Source organism: Mirounga leonina, unplaced genomic scaffold (genome assembly GCF_011800145.1).
Source record: "Mirounga leonina isolate KUSES-001 unplaced genomic scaffold, KU_Mleo_1.0 Mir_53, whole genome shotgun sequence".
In the NCBI taxonomy this organism is placed as follows: Eukaryota; Metazoa; Chordata; class Mammalia; order Carnivora; family Phocidae; genus Mirounga; species Mirounga leonina.
Genome location: NW_023270807.1, coordinates 21927268 through 21941714, shown reverse-complemented (window position 1 = coordinate 21941714; position 14447 = coordinate 21927268). Strand labels below are relative to the sequence as shown.

Sequence of the window (14447 nt, the reverse complement as noted above, 5' to 3'; positions counted from 1 at the left end):
TTGTGGAAGTTGTCCTTGCTTTAATTCCCAAGAGCAGCATGGTTTTCATGCTGTTTGAGCCCTACAAAGACAGAAGGTGTCACAATAGACAAGCCTCTGGGCAACGAGTCATCGGGACAGACCTCTCTCAGGAGTCAGAGGTCAGTGTGTTCAGCAAAAATCTGCAATCGATCAGGATGCAACTAACATGCTAGCTGGAGCCCTTCCTTTCCCTAGAAGGGGTAAAGGATTGTCTCGTTGGCAATGTCTGCCATGCCTTTGTGAGGCCCTTGTCTTAGGCTGCTTGGGCTGCTGTAACAAGTTACCACAGACTGGGTGCCTCAGACACCTGACACTTATTTCTCATAATTCTGAAGGCCAGGAAGGGTTCTCGATGAGGGCCTGCTCCCGGTTTGCAAACAGCATTGTCCTTGTGTCTTTGCCTGGTGGAGAGCAGAGAAGCAAGCTCTCTCATGCCCCTTCTAAGAAGGGCACTAATCCCATCATAAGGGTTGATCCCTCATGACCTAGTTACTTCCCAAAGGCCCTGCCTCCTAATACCACAAATAACTCAAATCATCAAGACGTGTTCAATTATGTTTATTTACTGAATTGACAAAGTCCAAAAAGTACACCTATCAATTTTATAAATATTTTTACCCTAAATTAACCAGAATTAACCAGAAAACTCCATCTGTCCTGGTATACTTTGTAGCCTGGGAAATTTATGCTACTCAAGATTTTGCTGTCTGTGAAGTTTTTTTTAGCTGTGGCATTATCAAAATGTTTTTGTGATAATGTAATTAAGCTGGACGCTATAGGTACGTGTCACTCTTAACCTCTGATCGGTGTCAGAGGACAGTGTCAGATTACTGGGGATAGTCTCAGAGGTTCTCCTTGACTTTAGCAGTGGGGCCATTTCATTTCCAGCAAGCCTCTACAGTAGCATTTCCAAACGTGTGTTCTGTAGACCACTGGGACCCATAGACACTCCAAGAAAAGTGGAGTTCCACTGTAACACAAATTTGGAAAATATGCTCTCTGTTATAGCTCCCTCCTGGAGGGGCACAATGCCGTACATAACTGAGGCTCAGAGACATCCTGCTGAAATGAAATGTGTAACGTCTGTTGAACATGGTTTAATCCCGTGTTTCCCCCAAATTTCACGTTTTGGAGAATGCCGTGAGCGTGTATGCATTAGCATGGGCTGGGACAGACACAATAATGAGACCCTGGAGAGAAGTGCAAGAAACAGAGGTCAAGATAGCAGCATCAGAGATGAGATTGCCCAAAGAAAGAGAAAAAATTCAGGCTTTTAAGCTGTGAAGGGCTACACACATGTTTAAAAAAAAAGTGGAGGCTGTGAAGAGACAGGTACATTATTAGTCTTTATCACCAGAGTCATGCCCATGCCTGGAAACAGCCATTTGTAGGCTTTGTCACGTGCCAGGCAATTCACATGTATATAAACTTTTACTCAATCCTCATATTAAACCCATCAAAATAAGTGTTATTCTCTTTTGAAAATGAGAAAGCTGACAGAGTGGATGGTGACTGGCCCTAAAACAGGGGGACACACTGCAAAGAAAAGATGAAGCCAGGATACTCTGCCAAACAAACAAACAAAAGGCTATCTTCAGATAAGCTTGGAGAGGCACAATTGTCCCTTGAACATTCTAAAATATTGTCATAGACCAAACTCATTTACCTTAAATTTCACTTGGCATTTGCCAAACCTATTTGCCTGCAAGAACATTTTTTAAAGTGATTTTTTTTCCATATTGATTTCCGATCAACTCTCTGCGGAATATACTTTGAAGATGGCACCTCATTCTCATGAGCATAGGTTTCTTGCTGGCTGAAGAGAAGAATCATCATGGCCATAGCCCTCACATAAATCAGGGCTTGTTAGTCAGGCTACATGACAGAAATCAACGAGAACTCCTGGAACTGGATTAAAGTTTTCCTTTGTGGGTTCTATAAAGAATGCTCTTGCTAAGTAATTAGTATCAACTTGACCTCCCTCCCCACTGCAATCTACCTGAATTATGTGAATGTGACTTAGCTCATAGGGGTTTTTCTGCTGTAAGTCCTTTCCAAGAATTGAGCCAGGTTGACGCCTGCCACGGGTTGTTTCAAGTATTTGGAACCTAATACACCTTTTGAAAAATAAATGGGAAACACGGGCCAAACTTAAAAATGAATATTCCAGATGAAAACAAACTGATAACCAGGCCCAGATGTTAATTCAGTGAATGCATCTCATGTGGTGCCATTGTAATGGCCAAGTCCAAGTTTTTGGTGGGCCAAAGTGGGGAAAGTTTACAGTCTGCCTGACTCCAGTTAAAAGCCACATGTCCTTTGTTGGGGGAGGTCCTACTTCTTTCAGTTGCCATATTTAATTAGAGCGATCTCCAAACAGTCTATTAACAGTCATTATAAACACAGACAAAAAGGCCTGTAAGCCACAAACTTCACTCTGAAAGCAGCTTTTGGTGGGGAGGAAAAGTTAATGCCACTTAACTTTTTCTTGATTCAGTCATTCTCAGTGACCGACTGAACAGAAGAGCAGTAACTTCTAAGGAATGTTTACATGTCGGACGGATCTTTTCAGTTTTTTCCCCCCAGCTTTACCGAGATGTAATTTACACAGTAACATTGTTTAAGTTTAAGATATACAGTGTTGATTTGGTACACTTCTATACTGCAAGATAATTACCACGGTGGGGTTGGTTGACATCTCCATCACCTAATTGTCTCATGCCTCTGTGTGAGTGTGTGTGTGTGTGTGTGTGTGTGTGTGTGGTGAGAACATTTAAGATTTTGCCTCTCAGCAACTTTCAGGAAAAATTACAGTATTGTTAACTATAATCATCATGTTGTACTTTAGATTTCCAGAATTTATTTATTGACATATAAATTGTGTAAGTTGAAGCTATTTAGTGGGATGATTCGAAACACGTATATTGCAAAATGTTTTCCACAGTAAGTTTTGTTAGCGTATCTATCACCTCACGTAATCACCATTTTGTTGTCACGTGAGAACATTAAGATTCTACTGTCACAGCAACTTGCAAGCACACAATACAGTGTTGTTAACTACAGTGACCACGCTCAACCTTAGATCCCTGCAATACAGCCATCTTAACTAAAGGTTTATACACTTGGACTAACATCTCCACATTTTCCCAACCCTTTGGCCCTTGGCCACTACCATCCTACTCTGTTTCTATGAGTTCAGTGTTTTTAGATTCTACATATAAGTGAGATCATCCAGTATTTGTCTCTCTCTGTCTGACTGATGTCAGTTAGTATAATGCCCTCAGGGTTCATCCACGTTGTAACAAATGGCAGGATTTCCTTCCTTCTCAAGGCTGAATAATATGCAATTGTGTGTATGTCTCTACATCTCTATCTCTATCTCACATCTTTAGCCCTTCCCCCAACCAGCTAAGTTGATGGACACTTAGGTTATTTCCATATCTTGGCCATAGTGAATAATGCTGTACTAAACAGGGGAGTGCAGATTTCTCTTTGAGATAGTGGTTTCATTGCCTTTGGATATATACCTAGAAGTGGGATTGCTGGATCACATGGTAGTTCTATTTTTAATTTTTTGGTAGTTTTCCATTCCACCAATTTACATTCCTACCAACAGTGCACTGGGGCTCCCTTTTCTCCACACCCGATTTCTCTGACAACAAATTTTATTTACAGAAGGGTTTGTAGACATTATGTAACGTTAAAACTGAAAGAAAAAATAAACCGAATACCAGTCTGTTACATGCCATTGGGCCGCTGTTGCTAGAAAGTTGCAAGCTCTGCAGCCAGCTACGAGGCTGATCCATCAGTCTGAAGTTTGTTACCATCAAAAGTTTCACTCTGATAGAAGGTTGGCCTCACATTCTGGGGTTCGGACCCCGATTAGCCAGGGAAATGTCTGGTCAGAAATACTGTGATGGCAAGCCCGATGTCCCATCACATGTCACTAGAGGGAAGGTGGCTGCTCTGAGCTCTGCCCCCCGTCAGGCTGGAGACACCAGGGCTCTCTTTTGGACTACCCATGACTCCCTCTAGCAGCACAGCTGCTGGTGCTGTCTGACCCCATCCTGTCTTCTCAGCTTCCCCGCGGGCTCTTCAGGTGGTGACATTCTCTTAGGGCAGGGGACTCTGAAGAGGGAGAGCCGAGGAGCTCCAGGCCAGACACAGCTGGCCGTGATCTTGGGGCTCTGGGCTGGACCAAAACATCTCGTTACTGCTTGGTTTCAGGCTGGACACTGCCCGGCACCTACTGCTTGACCTCTGTTTAAATGAGGGACTTCAAGACTAGACAGCATGACTCTTTTCAGTTTATTGCATGAAGGAGTGACACTCGTCCAAGTGAAAAGCAGACCCGAAATGGTTCCATTATACAAGCCGTGAGGTTTTTAAATTTGTGACAAAGGGCAGAAGGGAATTCTACTCATGGGAAGGAAATCCTCACTTAAGCTTCAGTGAGCCCAAAGCACTTAAAGCCCATGAACCTCCAGCTGGTCGTCCTTAGCCAGTCCCGTCTCTTCGAGAGAGGAACTGGCATCTATTCTTGTGCTGGTTGCCCTGTGCCTGAATTACTTCTCCATCGTCTGGAAGCTCAATGACAGCACCATGGCAGGCAAATTTCTTCTTAAAAGCCTTCACTAGTTTCTTTTTATCGTAATCATCAGCAAGTTTTTAGACAGTAGTAAGGCTCTTCCTCCCATTTCTCTGTTGAATTCTTATATGGATATAATCCTCAGTGCCAGCAGGAAGCAGATCATCACCCTTACTTGCATCCACAAAAGGATCGAGAGAGTGGAGTTTCTGGGTAGCGGACATACTATAGGATTCCTTTTCCTCAGTGGAAATGGAGGAAAATGGTGGGAGACGGAGGGCCTGGGGATGGAGCTTCAGGCAGTTGGGGGTGGGGTGGGGTCGTCTGGGGGAAGCTGCTGAGTCCTCTGCAAGCTGCAGCTCCGTGACTCGGTCTTTGACCATTTTTATTCAGTTTTGGTTTTGTTTTTGTTTCATTGTTTTTTGTTTTTTGCTTTTGAATTGGTTGAGTTCCTTACATATTTTGGAAATTAACCCTTTATAAGATATATGATTGACAAATATTTTCTGCCCTTTTGCTGACCCTCTTGTAAGGTTGCTGTTTCATTTTGTTGCTTATTTCTTTTGCTGTGCAGAAACTTTCTTAGCTTGGTGTAGTCCCACTTGGTTTTGCTTTTGTTGCTTGTGCTTATGTTGTCCTCTCAAAATAATTATTGCCAAAAGCATGTCAGGGAGCTTTTTTCCTGTTTTCTTCTAGGTGTTACAGTTTAAGGTCTTATGTTTAATTTCCATGAGTTGTGTAAGATAGGGGTCCAATTTGCATTGTTTTGCACGTGAACACCCAGTTTTTCCAGCACCATTTACTGAAGAAACCAGACTTTCTCCATTGTATATTCTTGCTTCCCTTTTCAAGTATTAGTGGACTGCATATGCAAGTGTTTATTTCTAGGCTCTCAATTCTGGTTTTTTTTTTTTTTTGGCGGGGGGGATCTCTGTATCTGCTTTTATACCAGTACCATATTATTTTGATTACTATAGCTTTGCAGTACAGTTTGAAATCAGAAGTATGATGCCTCCAGCTTCGTTCTTCTTTCTCAGGATTGCTTTGACTATTTGGGGTCTTTGGTAGTTCCATATATACTTTAAGATCATTAATTCTATTTCTGTGAAAACTACCTTTGGAATCTCCATAGGGATTACCCTGAATCTGTAGATCGCTTTTGATAATATGGTCACTTTAACAATATTAATTCCCTGATCCATGAACATGAGATATCTTTCCATTTATTTTTGTCTTCTTTAATTCCTTTCATTAATGTCTTACAGTTTTGTCTTACAGTTCCTTGGTTAAATTTATTCCTAAGTATGGTATTGTTTTTGGTGCTATTGTAAATGGGATTATTTTCCTTTTTCAGAGAGTTCTTTGTCAGTATATGGAAATGCAACTGACTTTTGTAGGTTCATATTATATCCTGAAACTTTACTACTGAATTTATTCTAACAGGTTGTTGTTGTTGTTGTTGTTGGAATTGTTGGGATTTTTTAAATGTCATCAGCAAACAAAGACGATTTTACTTTTTCCTTTCTTATTCTGCTTCGGGCACAGTGAAAGCTGGAGGCGCGCAGCCCGGCCTCGGGCTCTCGCCCGGGGCGCGCACATCTGCAGCAGAGGCTGGCGACGGGACTTGGTCAGCAGGGCGCAGGTGCGCGGCTAGCGGCGAGCAGGCCCAGGCGTGGAGGCCAGTGACGGGACAGCGCGAAGGCCAGGCCCGGGAGCAGCTCAGGGGCTTCGGCTCTCTGTAGGCACTCATGTGGCCGCAGGATCTGCCCCCGGCCTGTGCACAGCAGGGGAGGCTGGTGATGGGGGGCAGGGCAAGGGCGGACAGGTGCACAGCTAGAGCGGCTAGCCTCCAGCCCGCACTTGCGAGGGAGGGTCCGCCGCAGGGACCCTGGCCTTGCATTGTGTACCTCTGCTACTGCAGAGGCTTGGGGAGGAGGGGTTGCCAGTGGGGATCCTGGGCTCTGGTGGGGGTGGAGCAGGCTAGGGAGTGGAGAGGAACTCAGGCGGCGGGGAAATGCCCCTGGGGTGAAAACCCAGGAAAAGCTGCGCGGGGGCACCTGGGTGGCTCCGATGGTTAAGCGTCTGCCTTCGGCTCAGGTCATGATCCCAGGGTCCTGGGATCGAGTCCCGCATCGGACTCCCTGCTTAGCGGGGAGCCTGCTTCTCCCTCTGCCTCTCTCTCTGTCTCTTATAAAAAAAATAAAATAAAAATCAAAAGGCTTTAAAAAAAAATCTGCGTGGGATGTGTGACAACTGCGCATGCCATCGCTTCTTTCAGCGACAAGAGCAGCTGGGCTCCTCTGCAGAGCACGCTAGGGGGGACGCCCTGCTGTGTGGCTCGGACCTGTCGCCCCTGCTCTTCTGCCTCGTCACTGACGATCTCTCCACACCTCAGCTTTGCTGGTCTTCAGGTGGAGTGACACGGAAGCAAGTATCTGGAAAGGCTCCCCAAGCCGGTTGACCATCTGCTTTCCCTCTCCCAGCAAGAGAACTTTCTCTAGCTAGGCGTTCCCTCTGGGCCTAGAACAGTGCTGGCTGGGGGTGGGGGGTGGGGGGCGGTGAGACGATGGAGGCCAAATGAAGCTGTTCTTCCTTCCCTTTACGTGCCGCTGTGCTCGGTTTTGTGTTCTCCCGCGTTGCTGAGGTTGCTTAAATGGACTCCTGAGCCTCCCCCCCCCCCCCACTGAGTTATTTTGGTTTGTGGATAGCTATGGAATTGTTGATCTTTGTGGGGGGCCAGAGGCTGAGGTCTCCATCATGGTGATGTCACCACCTAAATGTTTTAAAATAAAAATCTATAGAGCTATCATTTCTTTCTGTCTTTTCATCTCTTGTCTCCCATTCATAGGTGACAAAGATAGGTTACTTTATCGTAAATTCCCTCAACTTCCATAAGCCTCAGTTTTCTCATGCCTAGAATGAGAGGATTAGACGTATGTAAGGCCCCTCCGTTCTATAATTTTGGTGCAGTTTCTGCCCCTTGGTGGGTACCTGATAAATATTTGTTAAATAATTCTGGATATTCAGTCACATATTCTGACCCCTACCAAGCACAGTAGTTCTGCCATCTGGCAGACTCCCGTTAATACTGTGGTTCCACAATTGGTTAGTTCTGTGAACTTGAGTAAATGCTTCTCTCCAAGTCTTTGCAGCCATATCTATAATATGGATTAAAATGTGCCCACACCATTAGGTTAGTAGAGGGTGACATGAGGTAGCCTCCACAGCCCTCAGGGTCATGCCTGGTACAAAGCAAGCATGCCACAAATAGTTGCAGCTATTATATTAATAGGCACTAATAAGAAATCATTATCACTAACAGTAACTCTAGGGGCATTTCCAGAAAGCCTTTGCTAGAACAGTTCTCTTTACGGGTGCTCGTCAGCGTCACATGGCATCCATTACACTGGGAAATGTGTTCACAGTCGGAAAGTCCTGATATCTCCATGTTCCTTGTTTCTAGAAGTCTCTTGCCTCATTATGAATGCTCTGAGTTCTCACTTCCACCCCACTGTCTCTGCCCCATCATCCGGGCAGCTCCTGGGTGGCCCACTCTCAACAGCCTTGCATCTGGCTCTTTCCTGCTCACAGCACTTTCTCACTCTCCTGCCTCTGTCACTCTTCTCCCTCTCCTACTGAACGTGAGCTGCTTGACATCAGGATTTTGACTATTTTATTCACAAAAAGTTCCAAAGCACCGAAGCACATAATAGGTGTATGACAAATATTTGTTGAAGAAACAAACAGTGTATCCACCGCTATTCCTGATTTCAAGAAAGCTTGGTCCCAGATGGATGTTTCAAAATAGAGATAGCCAGGTCGCAACTGTTCCCATTGTGAGAGAAGTTCCTGGTGTGAGGGATCCAAAGATCACATAGGTGGCTCAGAGACAAATGGGCAGTTCTTCGTTTCCCCACTCTCTTCTATACCTCTACGGATATGGCACAACAACTATTCGCTCTGATTAATGCACAGCCTGTTTTCTCCTTCCATTAACGAACTAGAGGTTGGATAAGCATCTGAGCTTCAAAGGCTCGCCTCCTGTGTTGTAAAGTGATATAAAGGAATTCTTGAAGTGTTTAAGCAATCACTGAGGTGAAACTTACGTCGATTTTGTAAACTTTGTTAACAGACAAGAAGGCTGAATATTCTTTTTTTTTTTTTTAAAGATTTTATTTATTTATTTGACAGAGACAGAGACAGCGAGCGCAGGAACACAAGCAGGGGGAGTGGGAGAGGGAGAAGCAGGCTCCCCGCGGAGCAAGGAGCCGGATGCGGGGCTCGATCCCAGGACCCTGGGATCATGACCTGAGCCGAAGGCAGACGCTTAACCGACTGAGCCACTCAGGCGCCCCTGAATATTCTTGTTTACCAAAAATAGCTGAGAGTAATATGCAAAACCAATTTGTTTTAAATGTGTTTCCTTTACTTTGGCAAGGAATAGAAGTTCCATCTATTTGTAAGTCTGGCTCTGCTGGTTGTTAAGGCTGATGTTTTCTGAGAATGAGCATCATCTTTATTTGCTTAAAATCACTGTAACCTCCTTTAATCTCTGTGTCTAATAAATCTCCATCCTTTGGAAATTACATTTTGAAATCAATTTATCTAAAAGCTAATTGCAATAGAACACATTTTGGTTTGGCTCATCTTTAATGTAATAAATAACCTAAAAAGAATCTTATTCTTAAGATTCTTATTACTAATATCTTATTTTCAGATATTATTATCTAGAGATATAATATGCAAGTTGAGTTTATCAAAGCTATGAATGTAAATAAAGTGTTTATGCAATGGTGAAATTTAATTTAAGCAGGAGATCTGTGCAACCATCTGAGTGGCTCTTAGAAATAAGAGTGTGGATTTTGTCAAGGGACAATGGCTTCATTCATTCACTCTGTTAAGTCGCTACTTTTGTTAGGCATTGCACTATACTTAAATAATTCAGTCATTCACTTATAAATTCTTTTTAAGATTATGCATTAAATATAGAAGCACCAGGTATAATTCCAGATGCTGAGAATGAACAAGTCAGATTGTCCCTGCCATTAAGAAGCTTATATTATATGATGAAGGGATATGGAAAATATAGATGAGTAAGAAATATATGTTTCAGACCAGATCATTTTCAAAGAGCAATACTAAGACAAATAGTTAACTTTTCAACAAAAATTATGGAAGTACAGGGCACCTGGGTGGCTTAGTCGATTAAGCGTCTGCCTTTGCCTCAGGTCATGATCCCAGGATCCTGGGATGAGTCCCGCATCGGGCTCCCTGCTCCGCGGGGAGCCTGTTTCTCTCTCTGCCTCTGCCGCTCCCTCTGCTTGTGCTGCTCGCTCTATCAAGTAAATGAATAAAATCTTTAAAAAGATTAGGGAAGTAGGAGTCAGTGGAATGATATTTTTAAAGTGCTGAAGGGGAAAAAGGAAACCCTGCTGATCTAGAATTCTGTATTCTGAAAAAAAAATCTTTCAAAAATTATGGCAAATTAAGGACTTTTCAGACAATTAAAAGTTGAGCAAAGTTGTAACTAGCAGGACTTAAATATAAGAAATCCTAAAAGAAGTTCTTCAGGGTAAAAGAAAATGATCCCAAGAATCTGCAGGAAGGAAAGAAGATCACCAGGAAGGGTAATGGGATAAATATGGAAAAATATTTGTAACTTAGAGCAACAACGATAGTCTCATGGGGTTTACAACATTTGTGAGAGAAAAATATTCAAAAGTAATGTCACAAAAGCAGGAGGAGGGTAAATGGAGTTAAACTGTTTTGCGTTACTGATGAAGTAGTGAAAGTACTAATTTAAGGTAGATCATATTTAGTCAAGAATGAGATACATATTATAATCTTTAGAGTAACCACTAAAAGAATAATATGAAAATGTTTGATTAAAAGCCAACAGAGGGACACCTGGGTGGCTCAGCTGGTTAAGCGTCTGCCTTTAGCTTGGGTCATGATCCCAGGGTCCTGGGGATCGAGCCCCACATCAGCCTCCCTGCTTAGCAGGGAGCCTGCTTCTCCCTCTCCTCCTGCATGTGCTCTCTCTTGCTCTCTCTCTCAAATAAATAAATAAAATCTCTAAAAGAAAGCTGGCAGAAAAGATAAAATGGAATACTGAGAAATACTTGATTAGTTAAATAGAAGTTTAGAAAGCAGGAACAAAGGAACAAAAAGGTTAAATAGAAACAAAAAGCAAGATGGACTTATACCCAAATGTGTTAGTAATTACATTAAACATTAATGGACTAAATACTATGATTAAGAGACCAAAATTGTCAGACTGGATTTTAAAAAATTATCCCAAATACTTCTTGTTTGTAATTTGCACGTTAAATATAAGAATGCAGGTAGGGTGAAAGTTAAAGGATGTTCACTATGATAGGCCATGCTAACACGAACAAAGGGAAAGCTGGTATGACTGTGGCTATCAAAGTAACTTTAAGACAAGGGAACTAGTGATAGAAAGAGGGATAGTTCACAATCAGGCAAGGGTCAATTCAACAGGAAAACATAATTCTAAATGTGTATGTAACTAACATATACTTAAAATATATAAAACAAAAATAACTATATAAATATACAACCATAGATGTAGATTTAAAAATACCTCTCTCAGTAGCTGATAAAATAAGAAGACAAAAAAGTCAGCATTCCCAAACTGCAGGGTACATCTTACCAAAATAGAACATATGTTGGAACAAAACTCAAGTTCCAATCAATTACGAAGGATTGAAATAATATACAGTATATTCTCTGGCCAGAGTGGAATTGAACTAAAAGCAGAAACAGAACTATAGATTCTTTCTTTAAAAACAGAAAGCTAGATTTCAGCCGAACGAAAACCTCTAATTGTTTGGAAATTGGGCAACATATTTCTTTTTTTTTTAATTTTTTTTGGGAGGCAACATATTTCTAATTAGCTCATGAGTTGAAGAAGAAATCACAGTAAAAATGAGAAAATATTGTGAAGTGAATGATAGCAAAAATATGGCATATCAAAACATGCCAAATGCAGCTAAAATAGTGCTTAGATTTCTAGCTTTAAATAAAATAGAAAAAAAGAAAGGTTGAAAATTAACAATCTAAGTTTCTGTTTATCAAAAATATTTGGTAAAGAACAACAAATTAAACCCAAAGAAAGTAACAAAATCATAAAGATAAAAGTAGAATCAGTAAAATATAAAGCAGTTGTAAACAGAGAAAATCAACAAAATTAAAAGTTGTTTCTCTGAAAAGATTAATAAAATGGATGAACACTGATGCATGACTGATCAAGGAAGAAAGAGGAGGGAAGGAAGGAAGGAAGGAAGGAAGGAAGGAAGGAAGGAAGGAAGGTAGGAAGGAAGGGAAGAAACACAATTTACCAAAACTGCCCCAAAAGAAATGGCCAATCTGAATAATCCTACATATATTAAAGTAGTTAAAACTGTAATATAAAATACTCCCACAAAGAAAACTCCAGGTCTAGAGAGCTTTGCTGATGAATTCTTCAAAAATATTTAAGGAAGAAATTATACCAATCTTAGCATAATTTTTTAGAAAACAGAGGAAGAGGGAATACTTTCTAACTTACCTTATGAGGATAGTATAACAATGAGGCCAAAATCTGCCACAGAAATAAAAGAAAGGAAAATTATAGGCCCATTTAGCACAGAAATACAGAGAAAAAGAATCTTAAACAGAATATTAGCAAATGGGACCCCTGATAATGCATTATGATTAAGTGGTGTGTATTCTAGGAGAGAGAGAGAAAGGCTGTTTTACTATTCAAAAGTATGAATCAGTATAATCTACTACATTAACAACTAAAAGGAGAAAAAAATGCATGAGCATCTTAATAAATGTAAAAAAATCATATGATAAAATTCAATACCTGTTCACATTAAAGATTCTTAGCAAGCCTAGAATAAAACCTGAAACTTACATGTCTACAAGAACCCAACAGCAAGTATCTTATTTAAGGGTGAAATAGTGAATGCTTTCCTCTAGAAGTTAGGAACAAGAAAGAGATGACCTCTATTTCCACTGCCATTCAACATTGTTTTTTAGGTTTTATCCAGGGAAAAAGGTGAGAAAAGGAAGTAAAAGATAAAAATTGGAATGCAAGAAATAACATTTGTATTATTCATATATAAAGAGATTGTTTGCATAGAAAATTCAAAAGAGTGTATACATTGTTAGATTTAATCAACACATTTAGCATGTTTGTTGCATTGCATTTCTATGTACTAGAAACAAACTAAAGGAAAAATGAAATATTAAATAAAAGTATCTTTTAAAATAGCATCAAAAAACAGTAACTACTTAGGAGTAATCCTAATGAAAGATGTGCAAGATCTCCACACTAAAAACTACCAAACACCACTGAGAAAAATTCAAGAAAGTCGTATGTAAGTGGAGAGATCTACCATGCTCATACATTAAGGTAAACATGGTTATTCTGCCAGTTCTCCTCAAGTCATCTAGAGATTCAGTGCAATCATACTAAAAGTCCCAACAAAGGTGTTTTTTTTCCTTTTGGTAGAAATGTACAAATTGAATTTAACATTTAGATGGAAATGCAATAGGCCTAGAATCCTAAGACAATTTAAAGAACAGAATTGGAGGACTTGTACACTACCAAATTTTAAAACTTATGAAACTATAAAACTATCATAATTAGTTCAGTATGGTACTAACAAAGGATAATCAAATATACCAGAGGAACACAGAGAGACTATTAGAAAGTCCAGAAACACACCCTTGGGTACAGGTCAACTGGTTTATAATAAAGGTACCTCTGCAACTCAGTGGGGAAATGACAGTCTTTTCAATAAATAGTCATGAAGCAATTGGATATATATGCAGAAAAAAAATAACTTGCCTCATAGTTCATTCCATACACACACAAAAATGTATTTGAAATGAATCACAAACTAAAGCATGAAAAGTAAAACAATAAAGCTCTCAGAAAAACAAAACAAAACAAAACAAAACATAGAAAGATATCTCTTTACCAAGTGCAAGAACTCACAAAACTACCTGATAGTGATGGAAGTTGGAGAGTGGCTTAGTCCCCTTTAGGGTATTAAGAAGGGGCAAGGGGATCCTTTGGAATGCTAGAATGTTCCTTCCAGCTCTGGATCTGGTGGTTATGAGCAGTTATGCATATGTAAAATGCGTCATGCTGTACATTTAGATTAGGGCACTTTATTCAATAGAAAGTAGAAATAAAATTAATAAATGCATCAAAAAAGAAATTCTGATGGAAATGAGAACACATTTTGATATTTGTTCTCCCCTTCCCACTCCTGCGCCCCAACCCCAGGTGGACCTTTATCAGTTCCTTTTCTCCATATTGACCAAAACACTTTTAAAAAACATTTAAAGTACTGGGGGTTCTGGGTGGCTCAGTCAGTTGAGTATCCGACTCTTGACTTCAGCTCAGGTCATGATCTTACGGTCGTGAGATTGAGCCCTGCCTCCAGCTCTGCCATTGAGTGTGGAGCCTGCTTACGGATTCTCTCTCTCCCTCTTCCTCTGCCTCTCCCCTGCTCACGTGACTGTGTGCACAAGTGCGCTCTCTCTCTCAAAAAATTAATTAAAAGAAGCATTTAAAGTACTAAAATCTAAGTTTCTGTGAGACTTCCTCTATATTTTAACTCCAAATAAACTCAAAAAAAGTTCTCAGGGGGCGCCTGGGTGGCTCAGTCGTTAACTGTCTGCCTTCGGCTCAGGTCACGATCCCAGGGTCCTGGGATCGAGTCCCCCATCGGGCTCTCTGCTCTGCGGGAAGCCTGCTTCTCCCTCTCCCACTCCCCCTGCTTGTGTTCCCTCTCTCGCTGTCTCTCTCTGTCAAATA

At 41.0% G+C, this 14447-nt stretch overlaps 1 pseudogene; it reads right to left on the bottom strand.

Moving 5' to 3' along the window:
• Window positions 1-4487: 4487 nt before the first annotated feature.
• On the bottom strand, window positions 4488-4833 carry LOC118000941 (annotated as a pseudogene).
• Window positions 4834-14447: the final 9614 nt, after the last annotated feature.